This window comes from Camelus ferus, chromosome 9 (assembly GCF_009834535.1).
Source record: "Camelus ferus isolate YT-003-E chromosome 9, BCGSAC_Cfer_1.0, whole genome shotgun sequence".
Lineage (NCBI taxonomy): Eukaryota > Metazoa > Chordata > Mammalia > Artiodactyla > Camelidae > Camelus > Camelus ferus.
In genome coordinates, this window is record NC_045704.1 from 79,981,195 (window position 1) to 80,008,090 (window position 26,896).

At 44.2% G+C, this 26,896-nt stretch overlaps 1 long non-coding RNA gene across 11 annotated transcripts; it reads right to left on the reverse strand.

Moving 5' to 3' along the window:
* Window positions 1-26,775, reverse strand: LOC106729368. Of its 11 annotated transcripts, XR_004322778.1 has the most exons (7): window positions 26,533-26,775; window positions 26,305-26,441; window positions 25,606-25,634; window positions 8,403-8,595; window positions 7,412-7,547; window positions 6,630-6,814; window positions 1-1,609 (listed from the first exon to the last, which is right to left on the reverse strand). It is a non-coding gene; the product is annotated as an uncharacterized LOC106729368 (long non-coding RNA). The 11 variants fall into 11 exon arrangements; XR_004322779.1 differs by lacking the exon at window positions 25,606-25,634 and having other exon boundaries at window positions 26,611-26,775; XR_004322786.1 differs by lacking the exon at window positions 25,606-25,634 and having other exon boundaries at window positions 7,412-7,505; window positions 8,500-8,595.
* Between the last annotated feature and the right edge of the window lie 121 nt (window positions 26,776-26,896).

Consider the following 26,896-nt stretch of genomic DNA (forward strand, 5'->3'; position numbering starts at 1 on the left):
CCAGCCACCTCCACACAGGGCAGATGGAGGTCCCAGAACCCCTCAAATGAGAGATTAGGCCTCCTTCTCCCCTGTGGAGGAGAGAAGAGGGGGCTTTCCTGCCCCGATGGAAAGGGAAAGAGGATACACAGACCCCACAATGCCTCACAGATACAGAGCACTGCCAAAGAGTCCTTCAATTCCAGAAGCCAAGGACGGCAGCCCAATGCCCTGTTTGTTCCGTTCCTCCACTATAAGAAAGGAGAGCAGAGTTCTTGACATTCATATCCTGAGGTCTAGGATTATACTTAAAGGTAAAGACTGGTACCCACTAGGGCCTGGAGATTCTAAAAGTGGGAGGCCCACAGCAGTCGCCTACCCCGCAGAGCTTGAAAAGACTTGATACAGCATGACTGGGAAGAAGATGGGGGCAGCTGTACCATCCCTGAGGGCTGCAGTCACCCCAGCAGGCCCTGTAGCTCCACGTGGGGATGCACAGAAGTCAGCTCGAGGGCAGGAGCCAAAGCTTTGCCCAGGTCACTGCTGAGTTAAGAGTTGGCTACCTAAGCCAGAGACTGGAGTCTTTGGGAGCCTCTACCACTAGTGAGGCCACAGGGAGATGCTGCTGGGGAGGTTGGGTGTAGGAGGAAAGGATGGTCCTCAGTGATGGAGAAGGGCTAGGGTGAAATCTCCAGCATCTACCAGAACCAGGGAGAACCAGGAAGGGACAGAGAACACGAAACACGTCCTCTGTCAGCGTAAGTCATATTGAGAGGCCTCTTACTTCCCATCCCTCCTCCCAGCCACAAACAGATGCTACGGCCTCAAAAAGGAGGGGGAGTGCTGCCTTCAAGCCCGTCCCCACTTCCCCTCCACTGCCCGGCTTTAGCTTGTGCTGGAGGGGAGAGAAGAGAAGAGCTTTGATTCAAGTCTGCAATGAAAGTTTTAAAAATGTAAAAGATTGAGTCTTAATTACCGGAACAAGAGCGTTGTAGTAACCGAAAGTGGCTGGAAAGTCATGGAAGCAGACCAAGACATCATTAAGGGAGCTGCTCCCCAGCAGGAAAGAGAGATCTGGCGCGGTAGAGCCAGAGGCAGTTACTGGAAGAAATAAAACTGTTTTGTGTTTATTCTCCATAAGTTGAGACTCTCCAGTAAATCATGCCCAATTACATGCACATAGGAAGGAACTGGAACTTGGAGACCCGTGTCCCTGTGGTCCGAGCACCCTGAGGAAGGATAATGACGGGCACAGAACAGATCCTTCTCTCTCCCTTTCAGGGGCTGCCTCGGCTCCCAGGGTAGAGACCTTAAGTGATGGAGGGGAACTCTGTCCTCAAGCTTTTAATGAGGCACTTGGAAAGAGGAACACGATGGTTTCTTCTTACAGGAATCTTCAAGGCAATGCACATGCAGGCAGCTGGAAGAGATGGTGCAATTGCTTACTTCTGGTGCATTCCAGGAAGCACTCCCCCTGCTAACATCCAGTGATCCCCGCCTGGGATGGCCAACAACCACGGAGGTCTCTTAGTTTCCAGGCTGAGCAAGGCAGGAGAGGACCAAGTCAGGGGACACTACAAGCCTTGGGACACAAAGGCAGCATATCCAGAGGGTCAGGAGGCTCCATCCCCTAGTGGAAAGTGAGAGGAGATGAAGTTTATAAAGAGCGGGGGTGGGACTTGATTCGTGGAACAGGATGTTCCCTTGGCTAACTTCCATCTAGGGGAGATGGAGGAACCTGGTTGAATGCCTGTACTGTATCAGGCACCATGTTCATCCTCATCTTGTCTAATCCTCCCACAACCCTGTAAGGAAGGCCTTCTCCCCATTTTACAGCTGAGGAAACTGAGTCAGAGTGGTGGCCTAAGGTCACATATTGCCAGGATTCAAACTTCAGGTCTGTCTGTATAGCACACGTGAAGGTTTGCTGCTTTCATTGCCCCTTCAATAAAGGGCTTGCTGCCCTGCTGCCAAGAGTGTTGGTTCTACTTTCCTCCAGCAGTTAGTTCCATCAGGGACCCATCAGCATTTGAGCTACAGTCATGCTCTTCCCAAGGGTGGCCCCAGCCAATGAATGAGCAAGATGGTGATACATGGGCCCAGCACTCCTCTACCAACAGGGAACTCCTCTAACAAGCAATTTTGCCCCAGGTGCCCCCCTGGACTGGCCGAGGCTTTGTCAGGTCTGCTTCTCAGGCTGAGACCTCCTCCTGGCCAGTCCGGCTTCCTGCCTGTTCCTTTCACAGGTCTTACTCCCCGTTTTGTACCCTTACCTCCATTTTAGTATCTGGTTCCCAGAGAACCCAGCTGAGGCTCTCAAGAGTCTAACTCCAAAGCTCCTGCTCATTCTGACACTTCATCCTCACTGTAACATTGCTGCAGCCTAGAGAATGACTTCCTTTTGGTAGCTGTGGCTTCACCCCTCCCAGAGGGAAGCTACTAAGGTTTAAGGATTAGCGGAGTTCCCGAACACTTAGCTTTCCTTGACTGTTAGGTGGTCAGTACTCCATATGCCTGTCAGTATCTACAGATTTTGAACTCCCAGTCTATCCCTTCCCACCCTCCTCCCCCTTGGCAACCACAAGTTTGTATTCTATGTCTATGAGTCTGTTTCTGTAAAACAGAAAACTGTTAAACCCCTAGAAGTTGGGCGGAGGGTGGGAAGAGATAGACTGGGATTTCAAAATTGTTGAATAGATAAACAAGATTATACTGTATAGCACAGGGAAATATACACAAGATCTTATGGTAGCTCACAGAGAAAAAAATGTGACAATGAATATATATATGTTCCTGTATAACTGAAAAATCATGCTCTACGCTGGTATTTGACACAACATTGTAAAGTGATTATAAATCAATAAAAAATGTTAAAAAATAAAATAAAATAAAATAAAAAATAAACTCCTAGAAGGTAACATAGGAGAAAACCTAGATGACCTTGGATATGGTAATGACTTTTTAGATACAACATGAAAGGCATGATCCATGAAAGAAATAAGTTCTAAGCTGAACTTCAATCAAATTAAAAATGTCTGCTCCATGAAAGACAACGTTAAGAGAATGAGAAGGCAAGTCACAGCCTAGAAGAAAATATTTGCAAAAAAAAAAATAAAGAACTGTTCCAAAAGTACAAAGAACTCTTAAAACTCAATAAGAAAACAATTCAGTTACAAAATGGGCCAAAGACCTGAACAAATATTCTACAAAGAAGATATACAGATGGCATATGTAAAGATGCTCCACATCATATGTCATCAGGATAATGCAAATTAAAACAACAATGAGGTACCACTGACACACTTAGAATGGCCAAAATCCAAAACACTGACAACACCAAATGCTAACAAGGATGTGGGACAACAAGAACTCTCATTCATTGCTGGTGACAATGCAAAATGGTACAGCCACTTTGGAAGATGATTCAGCAGTTTCTTATGAAACTAAAAATATTCTTACCATACAATTCAGCAATCATGACCCTTGGTATTTACTCAGAAGAGTTAAGAACTTACGTCCACACAAAAACCTGTAGATTAGAGCAGCAGTCTAGAGGCCACATATTGGATGATTCAATTTATATTAAATGTTCATAATAGGCAAATTCACAGAGACAGAAAGTAGATTGGTGTTTGCCAGAGGCTGGGAGGAGGGAGAAATAGGGAGTGACTGTTTAATGGATACAGGGTTTCTTTTGGGGTGAGGAAAATATTCTGGAACTAGATAGTGGTGATAATTGCATAACTTTGTAAATATACTAAAAACCACTGAAATGTGTACTTTTAAAGAGTAAGGTTTATGGAATGTGAATTGTATCTCAAAAAAAAAAACCATAAAACTAGAAAACTTCTAAAAGAAAACATAGAAAAAAGCTTTTGTGATCTTGGGTTAGGCAAATATTTTTTAGATAAAGCACCAAAAGCATAATCCATTAAAGGAAAAAAATTGATAAATTGGGCTTCATCAAAATTTAAATTTTTCATTTATGTAAGAAACTGCTAAGAGAATAAAGTAACAAGCCACATACTTGGAGAAACTCTTTGTAGAACATGTATCTGATACAGGACTCATGTCCAGAATATGTAACAAACTCTAGAAACTCAACAACAAGAATGCAAACAACCAATTTGCTTCTTATTATTTTTTATTGAAGTATAGTCGATTTACAATGTTAGTTTCAGATATAAAACAAAGCGATTCAGTATACATACATATATACTTTTTTTTTTCAGTTTCTTTACCATTACATTCCATTACAAGAAATTGAATATAGTTCCCCATGCTATACAGTAAATCCTGGTTGTTATCTATTTTATATATAGTAGTGTATATCTGTTAATCCCAAACTTCTAAATCTATTCCTTCCCTTCCCTCCCCACCAGTAACCATAGTTTGTTTTCTATGTCAGTGACTATTTCTGAACAACTACTTTTTAAAATGGGCTGAAGATTTGGACACTTCAACAACAACAAAAAATAGGCAGATGGAAAATAAGCATACTAAAAGATGCTCAACATAATTAGTCATTAGGGAAATGCAAATTTAAAACCTTAATGAGATACCATGATGTATCTATTGGAATGGCTAAAATTAAAAAGATGGTCATATAAGTGTTAGCAAGGATGCAGAACTGAAACTTTCAAGGTTCAACCATTTTGGAAAACTGTCTGGCCGTTGTTTTTTTGTTTTTTTGTTTTTTCAATTTAAACATATTACTACCACCCTCCAAGATACTTACTAAAAAGGAAAGATGGAACAAGCCCATAAAACACTGGTATAAAAATGTTCATAGCAACTTTGTTTTTAATAAGCCCAAACTGGAAACAACTCACATGCCCACCAGCAGCAGACTGGAGAAGCACATGGTGGTCTAGTCATACAATGAAGTATTACTTGGCAATGAAAAGGAATGAACCATTGATACACACAGCAATATGGATGAATCTCAAAATACTTATGCTAAGTGAAAAGAGCTAGACAAAAAGGAACATATGTTGTATGATTTCATTTATATAAAATTTTAGAAAATGCAAACCAACCTCTAGTGACAGAAAGCAGATCAGTGGTTGCCAGAAGCAAGGAGGGGAGGAGGCGAGAAAACATGGAAAAGAGAGGCACAAAGGGACACAAAGAAACGTCCAGTGACAGATACATTCCATCTTGATTGTGACAATGGTTTCATAGGTATGTTGAAAACTTACAAAATTGTGAACTTTAAATATGTGCAATTATTATATGTTGATTCTGACTCAGTAAAGCTAGAGAAAGAGAGAAAGGGAACATTCATGAGTGAAGATATAACTTATTATACAATATCCTACGTAGTGGAAAAAGTCCCACTTAGATTCTGCCCCCAAGACTTAAAATGTTTCAGGATAGAATGATCCAGAAGGCCCAGAAGACTGGCCCTTCCCTAGATCCATCAGACAATTTTTTCCTTTATTAGAACACCCTTCCCTCACCTTACTACCTGTTGAATGTCAACACAGCTTTCAAGCCCAGCCCAAATCTAATCTACCCCTTGAAGCTTTCCTTGTCTTCTCCTGGCAGAGTTTGTGACTCAGTCTGTGCTCTTAGTACCTGAGAAGCCCTTAATCTATCCCCGTGGCATTCTAGGATGTAAGATTTGTGGTTTCAGCTGTTCTCCCCAAATCCTAAAGGTCCACCATTTGCACTGATTTGTCATATTACTGAGACACAAATTTGATCCCAGCCAGCTGCAAGGTCCCTACAGCGAAGGAGGAGCTGAGATGATGAGTGAGCCAAGCCCTCACCCACCTTCATACCTTCATAGTCCAACCCCACTTGGTTGGCCTCTACTTGTTATAAAAGCTTTTTTTTTTTCTTTATGAAGAATGGACTGCCTGAAAAAAAGCTATCAGCTTATGATGGAAATGATGAGTGAGTGAAGCAGTCCAAGAAAGGGATGGTTCTTAGCCAGAAAATAGCTTTATAAATTACTTTAATCTTTTATTAAGAATCTGGAAGCATCACTTAAAAACCTAGTTGTACTTTACAGCATTTTACGGGGAGAAGTTATACACTACAGTGGCATTAACAGGATTGGAAATCTGAGATGGCTTTGGGCCTTGCCCCTCAATAATGTCAAAAGCTCCCAGCAGCTCTAGTGAGTACTCATCACATTGCATTATAATTATGTGTTTCGCTACCTCCCTTCTAGTCTAAGAAGTGCAGTAGTTTAGACTCTAGAGCTGGATTGTCTGGGCTCCAATCTCAGTTCCTTTCATAGCTGGGTGACCTTGAACAGGTTGCTCAACCTCTGTGCGCCTCGATTTTTTCGTCTTTAAAATGGCAAGTAAAATCGTCTGCCTGAAAGAGTTGCTTTCAATGATTCAACACGGCAATACATGAAAGAGGTTAAATCAGTGTCTGACCCATCAAAAAGTGCTCGATCAACGCTAGTAATTAGCTTGAGAGTTTCCTCTGGGGCAGAGTTTATGTATTAGGGACTTTTTCAAAATTTTCTAGTTCTCCAGTGGCTCATACAGTTCTTGGCACATGGAGTGTGCTCAGCAGGAGTTAAGAGAATGCATGAATGACTCAGTAAGTGGATGAATTTTGGCTCTGCCGCTTTGTTCCCTAAGCCAAAATTCTTTCTGGTATAATGGGGGCATTTCAGCTTGGCTTACCTGGTATGCAGACAGCATTACTCTGGTCAGCATCCCCACCACCGTCATGTTCACCGGTGTTCTCAGTTTGTAACTATGGACACTCATGGTACCACGACCGTGAAGGAGCAGGGGAGCAGACAGGATGGTGGAGGATCATAGCTAGCCAGTCTTCCCCATTTGGCCATCATGGTAGAAGGATGAGGCTAGAATCCAGACAAAAGTCAACAGAGAGCAGAGTTGCCTTGAGAGTCAGCTAACACCTTTGTACCCCTCTAGAGTTTATTCTCAACCCAGCACCCAGAGTGATCCTATTGAAACCCAAATTGAATCATGTCACTCCCCTGTACAAAACCCTCCAACACCTCCTCATCTTATTGGGAACAAAGCCCCAAACTCTCACAGAGACCTACAAGGCCCCACACACTCCAACCTGTGCTGTCTGTCTCTTGCCCACCGCATCTCCTACCTTGCTCCTCTCTGCATGCTCCACTCCAGCCTTTCTGTGGATACTGGCCTCTGACACCTCCTCAAACACACCCAAAAGACCTCTGCTTGCAGTCTTTGCACTCTCTGTTCCCTCTCCTGGTATGCTTTTACAGGCAATTCATGGTTCACTCCATCACTTCATTTAGACTTCGGCTCAAATGTCACCTCATCCTGTCCACCCACTTAACACTCCATGAGAGCAAGGACTTCATCTGTTTGATGCCTTGTTCCATTCCCAAAATGTCCAGGACCTAGCACATAGTACTCTATAAATACTTACTTACTACAAGGTGAATAAAACCCCAGGAACCTACCTGCTGTCTGCATTTGTTTTTCCTCCCAGGGCCCGGTCCTCCCCAAGTGGAGACCTCTCCCCACTAGTGAGTTGTCTGTGTCCAAAGATGGTTCCTGTAACCCCGGCAGAATAAGCTGGATAAAAAGGATGTATTCCTGGAACAAGATGGAGCTGCTGATTGTTGGGGAGACTCGGGGGCCCCTGGTTTGACAAGATAATGTGCATTTGCTCGTGTTTTCAACAAAAGGTATAAAGTGTAAGGTGTTAAAGAGACAGAAATGCCGATTACTGTGACCCATTGAACAACTAAAGTAATGAAGAGGGACACAGACTGAGAAGAAAAAGAGAAGGGAAAACCCTGCATCACTGGTGATGCTCTCCCTGGGGCAGGACTCAAGAATACGCATTTTTAAAAGCCCCCTGAGTGATTCATAAGTAAGGACCAGTTTAAGACAGGTCCACAGAAAGGCATTTGAAGATTTAGAAAGTATAAGGCACACATTACAGTGGGAAAGGGATGGGCTATCACAGCCGAACAGACGTGGGTTCAAATCCTGCCATCACTGCTTGTTATCTGTGTCACTCTCTGCTATTATTTAACCTCTCAGATCCTGAGGTTCCATTTCAAGTTAGAGTTGATAATTATATCTAACCTATTGGGCTGTCATGGTGATTAAATCACAACACATGTAATGTGCCTGGAACATAGCAGATACTTAATAGCTGGTATTTTATTGCCCTTCTTTTTATGGCCTCTGTTTTCTGAGTGCTCCCTACAACCTACCTACAATGTCCTGTGGCAAACTGAAATTCTTACCCATCCTCTCTGTGGTCTCACAGAGGTGAAAACATATATTCAGAAGGGCCAGTTCTTAGTGCATATAGTAAAATCTCAACCTTCACCATCCCTAGAATTCCTCTTCCCTTCTCTAGACTAGATCAGGGTGCATATTTTTGCTGGTAATGACCCATTAATCATTAATAATAAAGCCTTATATTTTTAGTCTTACCAAGGCCTTCACGTATATTTCAGTACAAAAGCTTGAGACACGTGGAACAGACCCCAGGATCACTCACTCACAGACGTCAGGTGAGTGGCCTGAGTACCTGGCCAGAATGTGGGTGTGCTGGGACTCAGAACTTGCCAACGCTGTGCACTCTCAATTAGGCAGGCTTCACCGTCATCAGGACCTCGGGACTGGCCTTCAAGGGCAAAGAGGGAAAAGAGGCAGGGAGTATCTATCTCCGGTTGCTTCCTGCCCCTCCCCTCTGGAGTAATGGTTGGAGAATTCTGCACAGACTGCAAGGACAGTCTTGAAGAGCCTCTCCCATCCAAATGAGAGGTTGGCTGCCACATAGTGTCTCAGTCCTTCTATTCTACTCGAGGCTGCCAGCCTTCGGCAACTCCACACCCCCACCTGCTGGACGCTGCCTTGCATAGATCCTGACCATCCACCACCCAAGTAGGACTACTGTTCCCTGTGAGTCCCCTACACCACTCACCCTGGCCCCAGGGCTGCTTTAAGGGCCACAGAACAGGCTGGAGCGGAGGAAAGCACTCCTATTTCTTTCTCAGTCTTACTGTAAATCTTAATCTATGACACTGGGTGAACTCTTGGCTCTCTCAAAACTTCAGTTTCTCCCAAGTTGTAAAACAGAGGAAGCTTCAGCCCTGACCCTCCTTGCCCTCCTAGGGTGAAATGGAATAGAATAATAAGACACCCACTCTGCCAGATGGAAAGAATTGGGGCTTTGGAGAGGAAACTGCTATAAATTTCAGAACGAAGGGGATAAAAGCAGCAGCGTTCCCAGTAAACAAATGAAGAAACTAAGTCCCAGAGAACCCAAGTGAGCAGCTGCAGGGAACAGACTTTATTTATTCACTCATTTATTCAGTTACTCACTCAGACATTAATTGAGCCCCTACTATGTGCCTGGTATTGTAAGACAGGGATGAAAACTCGGTCACTGTACTTTAAGACCCTTTGTTGTGCCACTTTTTCCTCTCCACCTTCCTGTCGCTGTTTTCCGCCTGAATATTTTCCCCTGTGCTCTTGGTAACCCTTGTTCCACTGAAAACAAATCCTACGTCCACTGCACCCTCCCAGAACTTTCACTCTATCCTCCCCCTCACCGTATCTAAACCCTGGCCTTACCCCAAGGACACTGCTCCCCTTGCAGCCCTCTTGCATGGAGGCGGCTCTCCCTCCCACACGAGTTCCATTTTCCAGCCAAGCAGAGTGCACTCGGGGTCAGCAGTCTCCCAGCTTCCCCTGCCAGTTTCACACTCTGACTTTTCCACCCTTGTTTAAAGCCCTCCGCAAACTGAATGGCTCGTTGCCCTCTACTTCTTCTGTTGCTGTCACTGACCCTGGCCCATACGAGCCAAGGACTCTGTCCACTTAACCCCTACACGTGAACTCCCACCATGGTCCTGAGACAAATCGCTGAGGCCAATGCATCCAGCACTCTTACCTCCCCCAGCTTTATCCTGATGACTTCAAATAACCTTTTATGCTGCTTTCAGCCATGCTTTTGAAGGCCACAGTTGGGCCATTATATAGCATGGCTCCACCTCTCAGAAACTAAACTTCAGCATCCCACTTGGACCACAATCCCTCCCGCTCTCTTCTGTTCCTCCCACTTCCCCACTCCTTGACCTCACTGAGTTCCAGCACTTTAACCTTTTGCTTTCCTCACAGTTTATCTTCCCTCCTCCTTCAGCCCCCGGGCTCAGCCTTTGGAAACCCAAGCTAGATCTCTGGTCAACAACCCGAATGACTTCTCGTCAGCCTCGTCAACACCCTTTGCTGCCTTTTCTTTCCACTCCCAAGCCCTAGAAAGTCCTGACCCTGAGTCCTACAACTGTCTGCTCTGCCCAAAAGCCTGGACTTCTGGGTCCTTGTGGAGAAAACTATATAATATGGTACAGGTTGGTCTTCTGAAAGTGTCTTCAAGGGCTTTTATAAATCGGTCTCACTCTCCCCAAGCTCTCAACAGGTAGCCTAGCCTCCTACTTCACTGAGAACATCAAAGCCAAGGACTCTCTCAGCATCTAGCCTCCTTCTCTCATAAGTGCATTCTGACTGCCCACCACATATCCTTTCTGTGGTTTCCAGGCTCAAAGGATGCTCCTCTCCTTGTTTAGAGTCAGCCTTTCCTTATCTTTCATGTCCTCCCCATCTCTGAAATTTTTATTCCCTTCTTTTTTCAGTGTATCAGCCAGAGTTCACTCAGGAGACAGAAAACACACTCTAGTTTGAACAGAGGGATTTTAATGTAAAGAATGATTAACCATAACAGGAGATTACCTTCTAAAGAGAAAGAAAGAACTCAATGAGATTCACAAACCTTTTATAGGGAGCAGCCTATACCTCTAGGTCTGAGATGGAAGCTGATCTGGAAGAAGCCCTGCCCCCTCAGCTGATATCTAACCTGTGGTGGTAAAGGGGAAGACTTGACCCACTGGATGGCAGAGATGTTGTGCCAACAGAAGTCACCAAGAAGCTACCCTCTTGGGTACCTGAGAAAGCCATCTACATGGAGGGTCTGTGCTGTAGAGTTTGCAAGACCACCACACACTGCCCAGGAAGCCATCTGGGGTGCCAAAGGACATCCTTGAGGAGGTGTTGCCCTGCACAGCTTGCTAGGAAAATACCTGTAAGGATGACGAATTAGAAAGCCACCCTCTGCTCCCCAATGTTCATAGCAGCACTGTTTACAATAGCCAAGACACGGAAGCAACCTAAATGTCCATAGACAGATGATTGGGTAAAGAAGCTCTGGTATACACACACACACACACACACACACACACACACACACACACACACACAATGAAATACTACTCAGCCATAAAAAAGGATAAAATAATGCCATTTGCAGCAATATGGATGGACCTAGAGATTATCATACTAAGTGAAGTCAGTCAGACAGAGAAAGACAAATATCATACAATATCACTTTATATGTGGAATGTAAACAAAAAAAGATACACATTCTATTTGCAAACCAAAAACAGACTCATGGACATAGAAAACAAAATATGGTTACCAAAGGCTGAAAGCTTTCTCTCCCAAGATCAACAACAAGGCAAGAAGATCTGCTCTTACCACTTCTATTCAACATTGTAATAGAGTTCCTAGCACAACAATAAGGGAGGTGGGGAGAGAGAAGGAAGGGACAGAGATAGAGAGAGAACACATACCGTTTGCAAAGGAGGAAATAAAATTTTCTGTATTTACATATGACATGATTGTGTATATAGAAATTCCGAAGGACTCTACCCCCCCAAATGTGAAAATAAGTGAATTGAACTCATTGCCCTCTTGCACTCCAATCCTCAGCCGTACAAAGCAAATGCCCAAGGTAGCTACTCCCTGTGGACAGGACACAAGGGCAAATATCAAAAATCAATTGTTTTTCTCTAGAATATAAAAAAAATTTTTTTAAGTTTGACTTTTATACCATTTAAAGTAGCACCAGAAAAAAAAAAAAACTGTATAGCACAGGGAACTATATTCAATAGCTTGTGGTAACCTATAATGAAAAAGAATATGAAAAAAAATATGTATGTATATATACGACTGAAACATTGTACTGTACATTGGAAATTGACACAACATTGCAAACTGACTATACTTCAATTAAAAAGAATGCAAATAAAATATTATCAGGCATTCTAATTTTGATATAGACGGACTAACAAGGACAACATTTACTCTCTCACCTGAAACAACTAAAACACTAGACAAAATATATGAAACAAGAGTCCTCAGACACTAGGCATCAGGCAGTGATCCGTAAGAGAGAATACACAAACAAGATGAGCCCTGTGACTTCCTCAGTCAGTGACAGGAGTGGGTTTCCAGGCTTCAGACTAGAAAGGGGATGCCAGACATAGCCCAAAATTCTCCCTCAGCTTAGGAGGTCAAACTGGGAATCTGAGGAGGTCAAGGGCAGCTATTTACAAGGATGAACATCAGAGATGAGGGAGCTGCCCTGAGAGAGAGCCCCCAGAGATCGGTAGAGGGTCTCCCTCAAGCCTGGGGCCGAATGCTGCCTTTTCTACTATATTCTTTATATAAGTTGATACACTGTGTCTGACACACAGTAAACACTGTATGTATGTATGTGTGTGTGTATATATATTTTTATATAAATAAAATGAATGAAAGATGGAATCACTAACAGTCAAAAACTTCTTCAATTCTTCCTCTCCTGTATTAATTAAACACATGACCAACATGTTGTGTCTAGCCCTGCCTCCCCCTCCTTTTGTGAAGCTAGAAAGATATAATCTTCTTCTAGGCCAGCTTTGTGACACTAAACAAATTCTCACCCCTCTCAGGGCCTTGGAGACAAATATTAGGGGGGAAGGTATAGCTCAGTGGTAGAGTGCATGTCTGGCATAAGCAAGATGCTGGGTTCAATCTCCAGTACCTCCATTAAACAATCAATCAATCTAATTCCCCCTCCACCCAAAAAATTTTTAAAAGACAACAAAACATATCAAAAAAATTAATAAAATTTTGAAGAAAAGAAAAAAAGACATGGGTTTGGAATCAGCTAGAAGCAGATTCAAATTTCTACATACTGTTGCATTGTTACATCTTTAGCACGTTCTTTCTATTCTTTGAATTTCACTTTCCTTATCTATGAAGTAGAAAGATGAATGTCTACATTTTAAGGTTGTTCTGAGTATTAAATGAAATGGAAAGTTACCACTGCCTGGCAGGTAGGACGTGTCATTAAGTGTTAGTTCATCCTCTTACCCCTTTCTTCTCCCCACTGCCTCTTCTCCCACCCCAGAAGGAGAGGGAGGGAGAATGGAGTTGGTACCCATGTCTGAATGGCACGTCCTCAGACTGACAGGCTTTATTTCAAGAAAAGGCAAGATGCTCTCCCCCTCCCCGCCCCTCACATGCCACGGTCACCACCAGAACTGCCTGCAGTTGGTATTCCAGCCAGCTGCAGAGGTGCTGTTATCCGATAATGCATCTGTCTGGGAAACTAGAAAAGGAAAACTGTGTTTAGAAAGTATGTATTTCCCCTCCCCAGGTAAGCAGGAGAAATAATGCAATTCAAATTGGAATGACCATGAGATAAAACTCCTGCCCACCAGGTGTTTATCCTAGTTCATAAAAACAACTACTTTTAAGGTAATGGAAAAAAAAAAAAACAAAACTCCCCGTTGGGGAAGGAAATGGAACCACATGTTTCTGAAACAGTTTGAGAGAAAACAGCAAAGTCAATGAGCGGACAGCAAACGCATATCAAGCAGGGTCGTCCCAGGCTGCCATGCTCACAAGCACTCCCCACAGGCAAGGCTCCAAGAGAGGCTGGACCCCTTGAAATCAGACCCCCCCATTAGGAAAGCACGTGGACCTTCTGACAGGTCCCTAGGGCTAAGTGGGATGGGGGAAGTCTCCCCTTTTTTCTGTATCCACACCTGAAGAATTTAACCTCATTTCTGTTTCTTTAATGCTGCCCTACCAACTCTGTCTCTTAGGACACTGTCTCCCCATTCCCTCCTTTCTCTGCTGTCCCTGAAGATAAGCACACAGGTTTTTACGGTTGGAAGAGTTTGCTGCTAATCACTAGGAAAAAACAAGACAGGGAGAAACACAACCAACAAAGATGCAGGCATGATTTATTTACCTAAGGAGCCCCTATATGTAAGGGGACCAAATGTCCCTGCTTGCACAGGACAGTCCTGGCTTCTACCTATTGTCCTGATGTAATTATTAATAGCATCCCTTTTACTCTCAAAATTATCCATGTTTGGCCATAAAGTATAATAAATTATTCTATTTATATGGCACATATAAATATTAATTTATTTAACCCTGAAAGCAATTCTATGAGGTAAGAGACCTTTTTAAAATAATGACGTCAAGGCACAGAGAGGTTAAGTAGCTTGCCCAAGGTCACACAGATGGTCAGTGTCTGAGCGAGGATTTGAACTGAGGCAGTCTGGCTTCAATGTCCTTGTTCTTACAAAGCTTAGGAAATCACTTGCTCTTTCACTTAATAAATTGTTCATGCCTACTATGTGCAGACACTATGCTACAAACTACACATGCAACCAAGAACCAGGCAGAGTCCCTGCCCTCAAGGAGCTTTTAGTCCAGGGGAGACACAGATACAAGGAAAAGGACAGGGTGTACAGGGTGCATTGCGAATAAATAGAATGGAGGTGGGGAGGTAAGGAGCATCTAATATGGCCCTAAAAGATCACAGAAAGCTTCCTGGAGGAAGTGACATCTGAGGAGAGTCCTAAAGAAAGAGTAGTAGCTGGACTGGAAGAACCAAGAGAAAGCAGTGCAGGCAGAACAGCACATCAAAGGGTCCTCTGGTCAGGGGATCATAATGAATTAAGGGAATTCAAGTAGATCAGTAAGCTCTAGTGTTGCCTGGGGCCAAGGTAGTAACAATAGTTGGAACTGGAAACATAAGCCGAGGCCGGACCAAGAAGAGATATTACGGATATGCTTATGTTTACACTTTATCCTGAAGTTAATGGGAAACCCATGACTTCATAGGAACTTAAGCAGACAAGTGACCTGACCAAATTTTAATTTTAGAAAAATCACTGTGGTTGCCATGCAGAAACAAATTGAAGACGGAAGAGCTGGGACACATACAGGAAACCCAGAATCCATAGGAAAGGGGACGGTGGCTTGAACAAAGGTAGTGATAGGAAATGTGCACAGACTGGGTGGATTGGGGAAGTAGAAACGGACTTGGTGATTGGCAGGATGTAGTGAGTGGCAGAGGGAGGGGAAGGAGGGTCATGGATGCCATGGAGATGTCCTTTCCCATCGGAGTCTGGAGCTCAGGTCATGGATTTATTTGAGAGTCATCTGAGTAGAGGTGGTCACTGAGTCATCAGATTAGGTGGCTCACCCAGGGGAACGTGTAAAGTGGGAAGAGAAAGAAATGGCCACAAGAAGAATGGGAAGGAGAGGCAGGAGACCAGCAAAGAGAGGATGGTGTCATCATAGCCATCAAGAGACAGAGAAGGCAAAGGAGAACAGTGTCTAAGGCTGTGGGGGCACCAGTTATGACCCAGACATGTCCACATGGATTAGCAACAAGATGGTCATTGGAAATCTTAGGAGAGCAGGTGCACAGTGCAGGCAGGAGTGAGACTACAAAGGGAGGAGGAGAGGATGGAAGGTGAGGACGGGTCTCAGAAAGCTTGGCATGGAGGGAGGGGAGGGAGTGAAGGGAGGTGGAAGTGGGGCCAGGTCCTTGAACGGACACCCAGCTCTCTGCTTTCTTGCTGTGTCCTCTCCCCACCTAATCCCGCCCACCAGTTCTACTGAAAAATACTACTGGAGAACAGATGGCAGTAATAGAAACAGTGAAGAAATATCACTAAGTTCATATTGCCATTTCCCTCGTTTATAGCATGAGTCACCTAGAAAAGCCCCTCGTGGGCTTTATTCCCAATGGCATCTTTTGCTAGGCGGGCAGCCATCAGGGCAGAACTAGCATCCATCTCCTTAGCATCCAACCAGGGACCATCTGTCTCAGAGGGATTATGTGTATTCCTGAGAACCACCCAAATGGGTCAGTGGACCCCTCTGGACATTTCCTCAATTCCAAGATCATTCATTTGAGTAACCACCAGGTCCCAGGCACTGTTCTAGGCATTGAGGATTGAAAGGTGAGTAAATCATGGTCCTGAGGGATCATCCTAAGGGGATTTTTCAGGAAGGGCGTGTAAAGTCTCGGGGCTTTCCAGGCACCTCCAAGGTTTCCCCTAGGAGAGTTAACAGACAGTTAAAATAGTCCAAAGAGGGTAATGTCCCCCAACAGAGTCCAGGATTATTATCACAGTTGGACACTAAGAGAAATGATTTCTAGAGCACTTTTATATATAATGTGCTTTCAACCATTCATTCATTCAATAAACACTTATAGAGCACCTACTGTGTGCCGGGTACTGTGTTATGATACGGAAGATAAGAATCATAAGCAAAATAGAAATGATCTCTCTGTCCTCATGGAGGATACAAAAGACATATGAAAAGTCACATTAATCAAAACAACTGCACAAATGTATAATTACAAATCCTGACAGATGCTACAAAGGCAAAATACTGGAACCTACTCACTCTGCTGGGCTAAGGTAGCTTTCCTGAGAAAGTGACATTGAGATGAGGTCTGAAGGTTGCATAGGCTTTAGGTAGAGGGGAGGAAGAAATTCCAAGAAAATAGAATAACATTAGCAAAGACCCTGAGGAACAGGAAAGCAACCAATGTTGGGGGGAAAAACTTATTCTGACACTTGTTAAAATGGTAAGGAAGACGTTCCTCAGGACTATTGCAATAATGTTAAGACTATGGCAATAGGAGAGAGAGATCAGATTCAACTCCAAATCCAAATAGATGAATGGGGATTTTATAGCCAACAAGCAGAGTGAGGGACTCAGTGGATGGAAAATTACTAAGAGGAGACATCAAGGATGGGGGATTCTTGGGAGGGTGGGTAAGAGCTCAGTGGTAGAACACGTACTTAGCATGCATGAGGTCCAGGGTTCATGCCCAGTACCTCCATTAAAAAACAAATAAATAAATAAACAAATAAACAAACTGAATTACCTCCCCCACCCCCAAATAAAAAAACAAAGGATGGAGGATTCTTGCTAAACCAACATAACAGGATTCTTGCTGAAGGCAGGCCAAGGACTTAGATATCAAGGAGGAATGAAGAACTTCATCAGATATGATGGGTGGGGACAGATTTAGCAGGATTCTTACTAAAACTGGGCTATGAGGGTCCAGAGAGGAGGGTGGGGGGTGGAGGGGCCAATGCCAAGACCTAAACTAAAGCCTGACTAAAGTTTGGTCAAGGAGAGAGTCTTTGTCCTCACGTGTCCGAGGCAGAGACAGCAACAGGCAGAGAGGCACTAAATGATTCTGGAGAAAGAAGCAGGAGCCAAGTCACGAGGGCTTTGTGAATCGGGTTATCCTAAGAGCATTGAAAAGTTCTAATTGGGAGGAAGGGGTTGCGACATGATCAGGTTGTGTCTTCTTAAGATCCACGCAGCCTGCTGGGTGGAGATCGGACAGGATGGGGCTAGAATGAAGGCTAGAAGACCACTTAGAAGGCTGCTGCTGCCCTGGAGAGATAAGGTAGTGGACAGACCAAGGTGGTGATGGAGGTAGGAATAGAAGTAAATGGAGCCATCACAGACATAAAACAAATTTATGGTTACATTGTGGGGGGATAAATTAGGAGTATGGGATGGGCAGATACAAACTACTATGTACAGAATAGATAAACGAGGTGTTCCTGTATAGCATAGGAAACTATAATCAGTGGGGGAAAAGCAAAAAAAAAAAAAAGTAAATGGAGTCGAGGTATTCAGCAGGTAAAATGAACAGGACTCGGTGATAGATTGGTGGTCGGGAGAAAAAGGGATCAATAAGTCTCCCTTAACTACAACCTGGTGAAACACACGAGTATTTTCTCAATTTTATGGATAAGGGATTTGAAATTCAAGATAGGTAAGGGACATGCCCAGGTCACACAGCTGGTAGGTGTGGCTCTCTTTTCAGGATGCAACACAGGAGTCAAGCAGTTGTTCCTCATAGAAGATTCCATGCCCTTTTGTGCCTCTGAAAGCTACGCCTAGTCAATACCTGGAGCCCTGCAGCTCACCCACACCATTCCCTGTTCGCCTTTGCCTACACGACAGGAAAATGGAAAATATTATCATAGAAGCTGTTGCATTTTATGTTGGTGACCTCCATGGGCAGTACAAACAGATTCCTCTGTTGGAGAAATTATCTTCATGGGCTTATCTGGCACTGAAAAGTGAGGGCCCCCTGAGTAGAACTGAGATGAGAAAGGTTTGGTCATAAGGAATTAAATCACTTTACATGACAAAGGGGGATTTTGGAGCAGGAACCATGGCCATCATTATAACTTCAGTTACAAACCTAGCACACAGGGACCCATATATTTTTGCTGAAACTCTGGAGGCGGGCCCCAGCAATCTGTGATTGAACAAGACCTTCAGGAGATTCCAATACACCCTCAAATCCGAGAACTTCTAATCTTTACAAACCTTATTTTAACACCGCCCATACCATGCCAGGCCCCCAAATCCTCAGTGAACAGCTGCTACACACAATAGTCTTTTTGTTAGTAGCGCTTTGGGCAACAAAGGACGAAGACCAGCCGTCCCAGAGTGGTGACCAGCAGCAAGGAAAGTCTAAGCCAAGGCAGAGTTGGGGCAAGGTTTAGAGAAGGGCTGGGAAACAAGCTGCTGGAAAACAAGCCACTGGACAACAAGCAACTAGAAAACAAGCCGCACCTATATTTCCATGCACTTAAAATATTGTATTCACACTTACTTGCTTAATATGCACATGCTTGCTTTGTTTTAACGTTTTACACAGTAGATGACCTATAACACGTATTATGCTAAAGAAAATTTGAAAGGAGAAATCCTGAGATTGACCATAAGGGCACGAAGGAGGGCAGATATTTCCTTAGGGTGAAACAATGGACAGTCCTGGAAAGCCAGATCATCCATTAACAGAACTTTGTTCTGGCATGAAAGCATGAGGTTTAACCCAGGGGAAATACTTGCTATCTCGAGATGTCCCAGAGGCAGTAACAGGATGGACTTAGAAATTCTGCATACCCTGAGGAGGGCAATTGTTCCTGGATGGGATAGGCCTGAAATTAATCAGTTAACCAGCAAGCAGAACTTAGTGCTTATCTCATGAAATATCTAAAGCCCCACCGCTTTGATCGCATTTTTTTCTGAGTTGTATACTCCTAATAAATATGATGTCGACCAGGCTTTTGGCCCTCTAGATCCACAAGATCTTGAGTCCCCAGGTCCCATCTTTGCTCTTTACTTTGTCTCTTTGTCTCTTAAGTCATGCGTTGCCTGTCCTCAGACACGGTCCCGAGCTGTGCTGGACGCAGCAGAGAAGCAGCTGCAGCTCAAGCTGAGCCAAGAGCAAATGTGAGACCAACCCTCAAAAGTGTAGTAAACACTTAGTGTTTGCTTCCCAAACATCCATCCCCATATTTTTTTTGTAATAAATGAATGAATGAATGAATTTTTATTTGAAGTTATAGTTTTCCCCACACTTAATCCATAGCTCTAGACAGAGCTCATGACCTAGACCTAGCCAATCAAAGCAGCACATCCTCTTGGCCACAATGATTGGGTTCAGGTTTGAACATGTGGTCCAAGCAAAGCCAAGAAGTCAGGGTGGGATTTTTTGCAGGCTTCTGGGAAAGAGGGAGGTGCTCTTTCCTATTGAATATGACTGGATATGAAGCCAGAGCTCCTATGTTTATTGACAGATGAGGAAGAAAGCATGTCTGAAAACAGAACTTACTCGACAAAAGTAGAATTGAGAAATCTGGTCCACGTAACATTTTTGGAGAAGCCAGATCAAGCCTCACCTGAAGTCAGTCTACTCCTGGCCTTTTTTATCGCATAAGCCAATAAAAACTAGCTTTGGCTAGTTTGGGTGGAGTTTTCTGTCCCTCACAGCTGGAGGAGTCCTGATTATGATGTAATACAATGGATGGAGCTATTTTATTTGGAAAGTGTGGCTACAGAAAGCAGGAGAACTTGGGTCAACCAGTTATACAAATCTACTTCCCCTCCAGACTGTGAGCACTCTGAGGTCTGGAACTGTGTGTTATTTCTTGTGGTAGTGATAATAGACATTCAGTGATTATTTTAGGAATAAGGACAGAGGGGTCAAGATGAAGTCAGGGTGGCAGAAAGAAAAGGGGAAGAGAAATGTACAGATTCCTCCCAATGGAGCAGGAGCCCTGAGTCTCCTGGTCACTTTGTTCAGGACAGACTAGACCCTGCTGGGGCCCAGCAGGAACCGTGAAGCAGGACATGAGGGCATAGAGGCTTTTAGCACCAGGCTTCTCCAAAGGGCCACTTACCAAGAAATTGCCTAGAAGTGATGGTGTAGCCATAATCGGGTCATTTCTTGCCCTACAAATATTTCCCCCTTTTGTGAGTAACAAGGACCCATTCAGCCAACTGTACAGTGTCTCAGCTGAAATAACAGACCAGGGGAAATGTGTCATTGCTTTTCATCAGATTGAAACTGTACTGAAGCTCTGTCTCTGGCCATAGCACAGAAATTATTTACCACTTAATATCAGGCCATGTGTGGGGAAGAAGAGGGAATAAAAGCAGAAGACCAGCCTTCCAGTCAGCTTCAGCCCTTTTGGCAAGGCTACTTGGCCCAGAGCTTTGTCTGAAGACCTAGCAGAGACAGAAGAGGATTTGGCTCCAAACATTTGGGGAAGAAGGCACCTGGGGCAGAGGAGAAACAGGAAGAGAGATAAAAGGGGAGGGTTTGAAGAGAGGGAAAGAGTCAACATTTAGAGTGGAGGGTATAGCTCAGGGGTAAAATGCCTGCTTAGTGTGCACCAGGTCCTGGGTTCAATCCCCAGTCCCTCTATTAAAATAAAATTAAATAAATAAATAAACCTAATTACCTCCTTTCCCAAAAAAAGAGTTAACCTTTAATGAAATAAATCAACTTACAAATAGAAAACAGTAGCCAACTGGTATCTCCCGTCCCCATCCCACACTCCCCCCAACCCCCTCACTCCCCCACCACGTCCATCTATATCAACACTTGGAAGTAACAAACAGAACATCAACCAGCTCCCCAATTCATCATCTGGTACATGTTTTTCAATTATAATTGAATAATTTCAAAGATTAGAATGAAAATGAAAACTTGAGGCTCATCCAAAAGCACACAGTGTATTCTTCCAGAGACCTGTGACTAATCTGCATTGTGGGGGTGAGGGGAGGAGTTTAAAATGACTCAAATCCTTGGGAACTTTGCTGGGTGACTTGGGGAACTCCATGATTTTCTCATCTACTTCCAGGAATTTTCAATCTGGGCTAGACTGTGCCCCATTTACCTTTCCTTTTTGCTACTCAGGGAGCTTTGTGTACCTCATCCTGGCCCACCACCTTCAGGAGAGCATGTGAGCTCCACACAGGAGGAGGGAGGCAGGAAGCACGGTCCTCTGGATGCTGTCCCCAAGGCCCCTATCAGCAATACTGTTGGCAGTTCCCAGAGTGCTGCCCCGTCATGCATTTCCCCAAGCAAACTCTCCCAGGATCTAATGGATGTCAGCCTGGGCTTTTTCATTGCCACCCTACCTCAGGAGATCCTATCTTTGGATCGGGAGATCCAAAAAACCACATGGCCCTAGTCCTCGGGAAGGGCTGCCAGGCAGTGGCTGTCATGGAAAAAACAGTGAATCACCCAGTCCTGGGCCCAGTCCCATCTCTACCACCCACAGCTCCATGAGGCAACGGTGGAGTGGAAACAGCATGGGACTGGAGTCAGGAGGACCTAGCGCTTTGATCTCAGGCAAGTTCTTCGTTATCCCTTGTTTAAACTACCTAAATCTCAGTGCTCTCATCTGTCAAATGGAGATTATCGTAACTATTTTCAAGAGTCCCTGAGAGGATTAAAAGAAATACTGTGCCTGGTGTGAAGTAGCCACGAAATAACGGGTTGATGTTATTATCAGCGTTGTTATTATGTGACGTTTGGCGAGACACTTAACCTCTCTGAATTTGCTTTCTTATGTCAAAAAACAGAAGTAATAATAATGATCTCTTAGGCTGATCACAAGAATTATATGTGTAAAGGATTATATGGATTATACGTGTGAGGATTACAAGGATTATGCATGTAATATACGTAAAGCACCTGGCACGGTGCCTGAGACACAGTAGACACTCAATGTTAGATTTCTTTCCCTTCCCTTCCCAACCTCCCTCTACAAAATCCAGGATGAGAGTTGCCATGGTCAAGCTGGCCCCAACACTTAGCTAATAAAACAGCAGCATCTGCCCCTGAAGGTGGTTTTTCGGAACTGCTGGTCCTTGGAGCCTCCTACCTGCCGCGCTTTCAGCCCACACCCTTAAAAGGAAAAACTGTCGGTAGAGAGGCCTCCGCCGAGCGCGCTGGGGCCAAGGGGGAAGCTGGCAGCTGCAGGACTCATGGCTCAGCACTAGGGGGAGCAATAAGATCGAGAACACAGCGAGAGCCACGCCCAGAAATCTCAACACCCCCTGCTCTCCAGTCGCCCAGGTTGAGACGATCCAAGCTGGAAGAGAACCTTAGGGACTACTCAGAAAGGGTTTTGTGGGAACAGTTAATGAGAGAAAATGCCGGGAGCCCTGGAGAGAACGCCATCCCTCCTACTTCAGCCCAGTCCCAGCCCAGGGAGCTGTCTCTGGCTTCCAGATGGCAACTTTCGCATCCCCTCCGGGAAGAGCCAGGAGGAGGCTTGAGGAACAAGAGGTAGGGGAGACAAGCCAGGTCACTTTTCTTGGTCACTCCAACTTTGACATCCAGGTCCCCAAGCATCTTGCTAAGTCCCAGGGGGTCACAGCTAGAAGGAGTGTTAGAGAGCCCCAGATCTTCAACCCCCAGATGGTTAGCTAGAGGGCTGGGACTCGGAGAGGAGAAAGAGTTTGAGCAAGATCTCCCAGGTAGTTACCATCATCTCTTACAGAGTTTACCAAATACTTTCATGTCCAGAATCTCATTTGCATATTCACACCATCTGGTGTTGTACGCAGGAACTGTTATTCCATTTTACAAATGAGGAAACTGAGGTTCAGGTACGTGTACATAGCTCTCCTCTCCCCTACTAAGTTTTCAACGCCACCTTGCTATTCCCTCCTCTCTTCCTTTCCCTAGGAAGATTGCTACTCAGCTCCAAATATTCCATAAATCAAAGTTTAAAATATTTGTTGCACTCCCCATCTTCCTAACCCATCTAGTATGATGGAAAGATAGAGCGCAGTAATTATGATTGGGCACTTTGGAATCAGATCTGAGTAAATAAATAGTCCATGTTCCTCACTTAGGAATTCCATGACTATGGACTTCTTTATAGCCTCACTTTCCTCATCTGTAAAACTGGAATATTCACATCTATCTCATGGAATTCTTTTAAGGGTTGAATGAGATGCACTGTAAAGCAATTTCATACTGCCTGGCATATAGGGAAGGCTTGAAAAATGTTTCTAACATACGTAATTATCATACAATTAGATAACTGAAATGATCTTTAGGAATTAGTTCACTACTTTCATGCCATTACCTAGGAAGTTGGGAGTTGAGTGAGGATGTTACTTTGCTAAGTAGTTTTCCACACTGGTTTGAATGGTTCCCACATCTACCCTCCAAAATTCGTGTCCACCTCGACCTCAGAATGCAAACCTGTTTGGAAATAGGATCTTTGCAGATGTAATGAATTAAAATGAGGTCATACCATGCATAGAATACAGACTTGTGGTTGCTGGTGGGAGAGGGTGGAAAGGGATACACTGGGAGTTCGAGATTTGCAGATACTGACTGGTATGTATAAAATAGATAAACAAGTTTATACTGTATAGCACAGGGAAATATATTCAATAACTTGTAGTAGCTCACGGTAGAAAAGAATATGAAAATGAGTATATGTATATTCATATATGACTGAAGAATTGTGCTGTACACCAGAAATTGACACAACATTGTAAACTGACTATAACTCATTAAAAAAAAGATGAATAGATTTGTTAAAAAAAAATGAGGTCATACCAGATTAGGGTGAGTTCTAGACCTAGTAAGACGTATGCTTATAAGAAGAGGAGAGGCCTTAGAGGGATAGGTATGGTCACAGAGGGAAGAAGGCCATGTGAAGACAGAGGCAGAGGCTGGGGTGATGCGCTACAACCCAAGGAATGCAAGGATCGCTGGGAACCCCCATCAGCTAGGAGAGCGGTATGGACTGGATCCTCTCACCAAGGCACTGACCTTGTCAACACCTTTCAGACTTCTGGCCTCCTGACAGAGAGAATGCATTTCTGTTGTCTTAAGCCACGTAGTTTGTGGTTAATTGGTTACAGCTGCCCTAGGAAGCTATTACAGCTTGTGACAGACGGAGGACTCCCTCACAACCAGGACTTCCGACAGAACTCCTGGATTTTGTTACTCCCAGTCTAGCCTTCTTTTACTCCATCATCACCTCTCCAGCGATGAACATTTCTGGTACACCCACCTAGGAAGTTTACCTATTTTGAGAAAAATTAACACACTCTATAATCTTTAGCACTTCTTACTAAGTTGTTACCTGACACACAGTAGGCATTTAATAAATACTTACTGGTGAGTTGATAAAATAATAGATGTAACGATGGTATGTTGTGTTATACCAATTTAAGATATTATTACAAACCCACTTTCTACCTCTGTGTACACCTTTGGCCCAGGCTCTAAATTTATGTACACATCTTATATATTTGAAGAATGACAGAACTTCTGGTTCACAAGCCCTGCAGGGGTGACGAATTAAAAGGAAAGCAATCTGAATACCCTCAGGACTCTGACGCCGACTAGGCTGGGATGATCTTTCTTGCCAGGTCCTCCCACACTCACTCAGGAATGAACAAGTGAGAGGTCAGGGAGTCACGGGAGCTGCTGGTCCCCATAAAACAAGTAGGCACCCAGTCAGCCTGGCAGTAGAACGGGTGTTGGTGGGTTAACCAAGGGAAGGAGGGAGGAGCTGATTCACTGGGACAACTCTGAGAGTGACTCAGAAGGCAGCAGAAAATAGCCTGTTCTCCCACATCTGCCTCATTGCCCGACAATGAGGCACTTCCTCATTGCACACCCATAGGCAGGGCAAAAGGGAGGAGGAGGAAATGGGATTTTTCAAATTCATGGGCCCAGTCCAGCACCTAAACTCTGTTTTTAACCATTTCAGACATTTTGTTTCAGGTCAAGTCAGTATTTGTTGGGTGCCTACTGTGTGCCTGGCCCTTCATCTTGCTTTTCAGATCGTCAGGCTCCTGAATACAGGGAATAATGTCTTTCTGTAGTTCTGTTTTTCCTACTTTGTTAACTTTAAAAGCACTTGGGCTGCTGTTGAGCACCTCAGAATGGTATTGCTATCTTTCATAGAAAGAGATGACCCTCTCCAGTCAATAGGAGGAGGCATGGAGCTTTTTTCTGGCTCTGATGCTGGTTTTACAGTCATCCAGGTCCACCCTCTGGACCAATCCTCCTTATGAGAGACAGCATGTGATGAGTAGAATGTAGCACAGGTTTGGGCAGAATATAGCACATCTTTGTTGGAAGTTCTATATTTACCATTTACCAGCTCTATGGCTTTACCTGATTTCTCTGAGTCTCTCTCTTCTCATCTGTAAAATGAGCACAAGGATGTCTATCTTACATGTTAGGGAAGATTTTTCATATAGTGGTGAAGATTAAGATATCATTATATGAAAGTACCTGGCACAGTGATGACATTAATACTGGTTTATTTCCTTCAAACTTCCCTATGATTGCACAGACCGATCACATCCCCTCACCAGACTGTAAACTGCATGAGGACAGGGCTGCACCTGTCTTGAGACAGTCTGCCTAGGTGAGTACTAGGACCCTAATACTGTCTTGCTTAATAAAAATTGTCAAGATTAGAAATAATGTATTAAGCTTAATAATGTAAATTATATTTATTTGTAAGTATGTATTATATTGTATTTAAAAATAATGTGGTTATTATTCTTTTAACCAACTGAGTTAATCTGTGAACTGGAAAAGGAATCCAGAAATATTGACCTCAGAAAGGGATGCATCTTCACCTCTTTGTGGGTTATTTGGTCCTGAAAGGACCGCTATCAAGATCTACATTCCTGTGTTCATAAGGGATAGACATTCCTTGCATCTTCTACCGTCCTTTGTTCCAGCTTCACTGAAAATGCCATAGCCCACAGAATAATGGGGCCAAAGACACAAAAAAAGTCCCTTCATTTGGAAAATACAATGTAGAAAACCTTGACATACAAATTTTATTCATTTGACTTCTACCTGGAAGGCAGGTCGGGCTGGGTTTGTGCTCTCCCCGGTGCTACCCAGTGTCCTAGCCCCAGGGGCTCCAGGCGGGGTGGGGTGGGGGTGCAAATTCTCCAGGTTTTTCATCATTGCGTCCTTGCTTCTAGCGCAAGCTGTTTCGAAGAAAAGAGACAGCAGGCAAGCGTTACCAGGTTTTCAAGAACTATTTTTAAAGCAGACACGAAAGAGCATTTCATTTATTACCATCTCGGATGAAAAGAAACGTTAATGTGCCCTATCAATCGGGGCACCTGGAGCCCGCCATTCCTAAGCTTCCCGTACCATGAGGGTAAACATGAAGCACTAGCCACCGTCCCGTCCAGAAATCGCACAGAAGGTGGGAAGTTCCAAAAGCCGGGCCAGGAGGGGCGCGAGCCCACCCCGGAGCCCGAGCCGGAGGCCGGCGCTTCCTCCCGGAAGTGACGTGAGCTCAATCCCAGCTTGGCTCTCCCCAAACAAAAGGGATCTTGGGGCCCCGGGAGGAGCCTAAATGACATTGGAGAAGCCCCTCCCCCAGCCGGCGTGGATTGGTGCCGGGGCTGGAGAGGCGAGGAGGTGATTGGCTCTG